General features: G+C 34.1%; 2 long non-coding RNA genes across 2 annotated transcripts; both read left to right on the top strand.

Moving 5' to 3' along the window:
* Positions 1–363: 363 nt before the first annotated feature.
* Positions 364–1,003, top strand: LOC103480781 (uncharacterized). Its single transcript, XR_536178.1, has 4 exons — positions 364–419; positions 545–654; positions 759–815; positions 925–1,003. It is a non-coding gene; the product is annotated as an uncharacterized LOC103480781 (long non-coding RNA).
* Positions 1,004–5,412: 4,409 nt separating this feature from the next.
* Positions 5,413–5,796, top strand: LOC103480780 (uncharacterized). Its single transcript, XR_536177.1, has 3 exons — positions 5,413–5,447; positions 5,549–5,626; positions 5,747–5,796. It is a non-coding gene; the product is annotated as an uncharacterized LOC103480780 (long non-coding RNA).
* The last annotated feature ends 472 nt before the right edge of the window (positions 5,797–6,268 follow it).

The raw sequence follows: 6,268 nt of genomic DNA, 5'->3' as shown, positions 1-6,268 counted from the left end.
GTTTATTAGTCCTTCTCAGTTGTGTGCCTGTCATTTTTGCACTTTACCATTTGACTGTGAAATTGTTGTTTACCTTCCTTATTACTTACGATATTTCTTCCTAATGACGGTTGTCCAACAAAAACTTGTTAAGAAGCAATTAAGTGTCCTTCCTGTTTACACCTGGCTGGTGGCCATTTTAACCAGTTTTAGTTTTTCTTTCACTTCTGATCCTACATGCTATATAAACTGGATCATTTTCTGTCAACATGAATAATGTGACCAAGCCGGCTGTGGCTGTCAGTAAAAATTCCTGTTCCTCTTAGGTTTTTTTATTTTTTATTTTCTCATGTTACAACCCATGTGACTTGACCTTTACTTTTAGTTTTAAAACCAGCTGTGTTGTATCTCCATTAAGTTCATCTTTTATTCACCCACAGGTAAGCTCTTTAAGACTGGAAAGCTATACATTTTAATTAAGTTTTTAAAAGAAATCATTTTATTACAATTTGTAATTAAATCTATCGTGATTTGCGTTTTTTTCACCTGACTGATTCAACGGCAGAAATCATGGCAGAAGCGGGACGTAGAAGACTCAACAAAAGCCTTTTCCAAATTGTTACCCTGCTGCTTCTAGTGCACATCGGACAGTCGCTGGTTTTTGGAGATTATCGGGTAAACTGGCTTTTTCTAGAAAGATTTAAACATGTTCAAATCTGTATTTGGTTTATAACTTTATCATTGTATTGGCAACATCTTTTGTCTGTTTTCCTTGGAAGCTTCGGAACAAGATTGTGAAAGGCTGGAAGGAAACAAAAGCACTGGTTACACAGCTGGTAAGTTTCTTTTTTGCTCACATTTGTGTGACACATTTTTTTTTTACATTAAATTAACAGTAAACAGAAATCAAATGTCTGCTAATAAAGTATTTTTTATTGTCATTAGACAGAAGCCCGAAGTGGCACTGAATTTATCTTAACACTTTTGGACGAAGCGTACCCTCTGGCAACCAGGAAGCATCTTGTGAGTAATAATATGGCTTTAATTTGTCGAAGGTTAACTACAGTGTTTTCTGAACAGACAGACTTACAGTTTTCACATCTATACTCTTCCTCTGGTTAATTACAGGAAACATTTTATCAATATCTTCAAGCAGTTGTAGATGAAGCACACAGACAGAAGGTGGGTCAGTCTACCCTTCATATTACTCGAATGTCAGCTATTTGTGAGAGGTTAACAAAATATTTTATTTATTTTTTTCTATAAATTTTTTCTACCTGCAGGTAGAAAAATCATCTGATGTTTCATTGGAGATGCAACAACTTCGTAAGATCCTGGATGATCCTGAACAGCAGGGAAAGTCACAAGCTAATCATCAATTGGTGAGAAAGTTAAATAAAGTCAAAGAGGAACGTCTTGAAGTGTACAGGATGTATTTAGAGTTAAAGGAAGACACTTTCAATGGAAAAACAGAGGAGACTGAAATTAAACTGACATATACTTTGTATAAAATCCAATTCTGGAAGACAATTTACTATTTTTTTGAAATTTTACCAAACTTGTTTGTTTGCGCGTTAGCACTTTACGGCATTGTAATACTTATACTTATAAATTGATTCACAATGAACTGACATGTTGTACCTGCTGAAAAGTTGAACTCTTATTGAACTTTGAGTAAGTTGTTGGGGACAACAAGAGATGGTTGTGTTTGTGTTTGTTAAACCATTTTTATGTTCATAAAACTTTAATCACTGAAGGATCACTAAACTACATTTTCATGTTTTCTGGCAGAGGTCACTATTTATTTTACAAGATGTGGTGCTATGTTCACAAAAATAAAGATGATGATTATGTGCTCTTTTGTGGAGTCTGATTCTTATTTTTACTTTATTCATAATTTTACTCTATTAAATTTCTTATTGCCTCCCAGCCTCACTACTGAATATTCTCCGTCAACTGTTAAGTTTATTAACTGCAATGGTTTCCATACTGGTTTATGTTACCTTCACATGCTTTACCTTTTATCCATCAGAATTTCAATTTTGACTAACTGATCAATAAGTAAGAATGGTTGTTTTGTGTTTGTCATGATGTTCGACGGTTGGAGGTGAGGGAGACGCCGGTAAACCCAGGTAGTAACGATAAAATGTTTCTGATAAAGAATCAGGAACAAACTCAGAATGACAGGCAGCACTGAAAACAGACAGACAATGAACAAATGACGAGGACCAGACGAAGGACAGAGACAACAGGTGGGGTTAAATACACAGGGAAGGTCATCAGGGAACTGGACACAGCTGGGAACAAACAGGATAGACAGACAGAGACTCACAGGGGAAACAGAACTAAAACACAGAAAAACTTCAAAAATAACTACACAGAAAACACAGATCACAACACAACAGAGTATTTTTGCTCTTTATTATAGTTTTGATTTAGTATATATATATATATATATATATATATATATATAGTTTTCTATTTTATTACTAAGGCATATTATAACTGGGTAAATAAATAAATGGAATTCGACTGTAACAGAAACACAGGTTTCACATCACTTCATAAACAACAACAGAGTAAAAACATACAAAAAATACAACTGAACTCTGAACTAAAAATGTAATATAAAACTGTAGAGTATGTTATTGTGTGGCTTTATTTAGTAAAACGTATTCAAAAAGTGCAGTAACAATTTCTCATTGGTTATTCACAAACAAGTATTCAATTAGAAATATCAGACTTTCTAAGTATGGAGACTGTAGAATTAAACTTTCTTTTGTTTTTTAAAAGAACAGGTGACGTAAGATTCCCTGATTTTTCACTGAACCCTCAAACCATTACTCAACTCATTGTCACTTAAAGTAATTCTACATAAAAAGTCTGAACTTTACATTTGCTACAAAACAGTTCTTTTTGATTTGATAAACTCATGTTCAGCCGAGTGAAACTCAGTATTTAAAAAAAACAAAATAAACAAAAGAAAACATGTTTAACATTTTTAATGTGGTTTTATGAAAAATGAGTTTTGTTTGTTTGGTCTCACAGTTCAAGAAATCACTGCAGAAGAATAATTCCTTTTACTTTTATTTAATCAGTCACTTGATTTAATTGCTCACAAAAAACTCTCAGCAACTGTACTGGACGTTTAGACACAACATCTCATTTAAAATGCACTTCTGCTTACAAGTTACTAACAGGCTATAGATGCAGAGATAAATGAAGGTCAGCAGATTTTTTTGATTTTAGCAGAAGTTTTTTATATATATTAATAAAAAAAAAAAAGAAGATGAATATTTCTGGGTAAGTAGGATTCCTAGATATACAGGTTCTGGAACCATGCTACACATTTTACAGGTCAACACGCTTCTCTGCATGGCTTGTTACAACCGTCTCTATGTGTGTGAGTGTGTCTTCATATTTCTTGACTTGTTTGGCTTCATTCTGAAACTTTTCTTTCATAAAACCTTGTCTTTTTGCCAAGAAACTTCTCATGTCCGCTAATTCTTCAGTGGGATATCCATCACTTGAAAACTGATTAAGAATTTCACTCTCAATGTTTAGAATATCCATAGTTTCTTCAAGGAATAAAGTAAGTAGGGCCGAGTCCACCTTGTTGCTAAGCTGAAATAAAAAATAAAAAAAATCAAATAAATAATTAATTGTGCATGCCAAGACTTTATAAAGATTTGTGTTGTGTATTTTCATTTGTTTTACTTTTCTCATTTCTGCATCTTCTCGTAGCGTCTGAATATTTTCCTTAATCTTTAGCTGACAATCCAGAGAGGAAAAATACAAACATTAACAAGAAAAGTAAAGTAACTGGGGCAAAAAACAACAAGTGCATATCATAAATGTTTGATTTTCCTCTAATTTAAAAATAAGAAAACACATACCAGTGCCCTCTTGCTTATCCATGAACTTGCAGGACAGAGCAGGATGAGCAGAGTAATCATGACGACAAAGTTTTTATATTTCCTGAGCCCAACCACTCCTCTGCTTCTGAACGAGGACAGCGCTGTCATCACGGCTCTGAGGTTTCTTCTGAAACAAAAATGTTTTAAAATATATATTTGATAGTCAGATCAGAGGTAAGGCATTTATTTTATGATAGTACGTGACAAATTTTTTTACACCAGTTTGTTAAATGGGAGTTTAATCATACCTTGTGTTGGAGAGAGAGAGAAAGAGAGAGGGAGCTGCTCTACTGGTGACAGAAATGAAAGGAAGGACACTAAATGCTCTAAATATACTTGGATTGTCACACACACACACACACACACCCTTAGCATGTGATTGGATACAGTCAGCACAGTTCTGGTTTTTGAAGTTTCACTTTAAAGGGATGAAAAACACACAAAAAGAATAAAAAAGTAAACTGAGACAACTAGAAAACAGAAACTTATCCAAATTACGTTAAGATGTTTTTGTAGCTGGAGTACATTTGACATTTTACAGAAACTAAATTCTTGGCTTTGAAACAAACTGAAGCACCGACTCAGAATATGCAGATCAGACAAATGCTGACAGAAGATAGTGGCACCTGCTGGTGCAGGTAAAGCGTGAACGCTGCAGGATGTGAAATGTTTGTGTCAGAGCTCTACAATAATTGCTCCTCTGCTTTTTGTGTGGGTAAGAAATTCTTTAATTTATGGTGGTTGCACAAAATGAATGTTTTGTATTTGTGTCTTATTGGTTGTCAAACTAAATAAATCTTCAAGTGTCTAGTTATTAAGGCTTTCGTGGTTTTTATAGTTTCAGATGCAAGTGTCCTGCTGTGTTTAGTTTGGCAGAATAACTTGAATGACCTGTAGACTAAACAAACTGACAGCGTGTCTTATAAGAGCAAAGTAACTAGTTTTGTTTTTTGTTTGTCTTTTATAGCCAGTTACTCATATGTGGCCGAGCTGGATGCAGGTATCTGATGTGTTATTCTTGCTCCCAGTTCCTCCCTTTCTCATATTACAACTCACATGACTTGTCTTTTGGTTTCAATTTTAAAAACACCTGTTGTGTTCTCCTGTTATTCATTCAGTCCATCTTTGATTCACTCACAGGTATAATCTTTAAACCTGGAAAGTCATCAATTTTAATTAAGTTTTAAAAACCTGAATTTTTTTTTATCATTATTGAATCCATCACAGTTTGTGGGTTTTCTTGATATATTAAAGTATTTAAATCCCAGAAATAATGGCTGAAGCAGGACAGAGACTGGAGGCTCTGAGCTTCAACAAAAACCTTTTCCGAATCGTTTCCCTGCTGATTCTGATTCACGTTGGACTGTCACAGGACTTTCAAAGTGAGCAACTGGTAAACTGACTTTTACATGTTCTTACATGTTATGGTTTATGTATAACACCTAGATAGTTGATGAATAATGAATAATGAATAATTGCTGTGTTTCTTGTAAATTCTAGCACAAGATGGTGAATGGCATAAAGAAAACAACAGAAGGAGTCCGACTCCTTGTAAGACTTTTTGCTTACATGCTCTCTGAGAAATTCTCTATATTACATGAAAAGCAAACAGAGCTCAGCTGTCTATTGATAAAGTTTTTTTTTATTATTAGATGGAAAGTGAAACTGGAACTGAATTTATCTTAACACTTTTGGACGAAGCAAACTTTGTGGCAAACAAGAAGCAGCTTGTAAGTGATTTTTATTTTGTCAAATGTTAAAATAATGATAACAGCATTTCCTAAAATGCACAGTCTAATTAAATATCTAACCAGCTTTCATTTCCATATTCCTCCTCTGGGTAATTACAGAAACTATTTCAGCAGTATCTTCAGGAAGCTGTGGATGAAGCGTACAGACAGAAGGTGGGTCAGTCTGCCTTTATATCACTGAGATGTTAGCTATTTGTGAGATTAATAAAGTATTTTAAAACTAAAACTATCTAAATGTTTGATTTTTAATCCTACAGGTAGAAAAAAAAGCTGAAGCTACAGTTTATGCACAACAGTTTCATATGATGGTCCTAGAATATTTAGCTCAAAAGCAGCAAGTGAAAACTTCATCAAATCCACTGCTGGGCAGAATGGACCAGATGCTTGAGATATTTAGGAATTACGTGGAACTGAAGAAAAACGTATATACAGGGGAGACAAAGGAAACAGAAACTAAACTGGAGTATGTGTTGAAGAATTTAAAATCCCAGCAAAACATTCATGATCCTGTTGGAGTAATGATAATTCTCCTGTTGCTGTTGCTTTGCGTAGTAGCAGTCTATAAGGTATGTTACCGGATAATTACTTGGATAATAGGAATATTTTAAGATAAATACATTT

The sequence above is a fragment of the Poecilia reticulata genome, linkage group LG18, assembly GCF_000633615.1.
Source record: "Poecilia reticulata strain Guanapo linkage group LG18, Guppy_female_1.0+MT, whole genome shotgun sequence".
NCBI lineage: Eukaryota > Metazoa > Chordata > Actinopteri > Cyprinodontiformes > Poeciliidae > Poecilia > Poecilia reticulata.
Note: the sequence above shows the minus strand (reverse complement) of the source record. Positions and strands in the feature narration are given on the sequence as shown.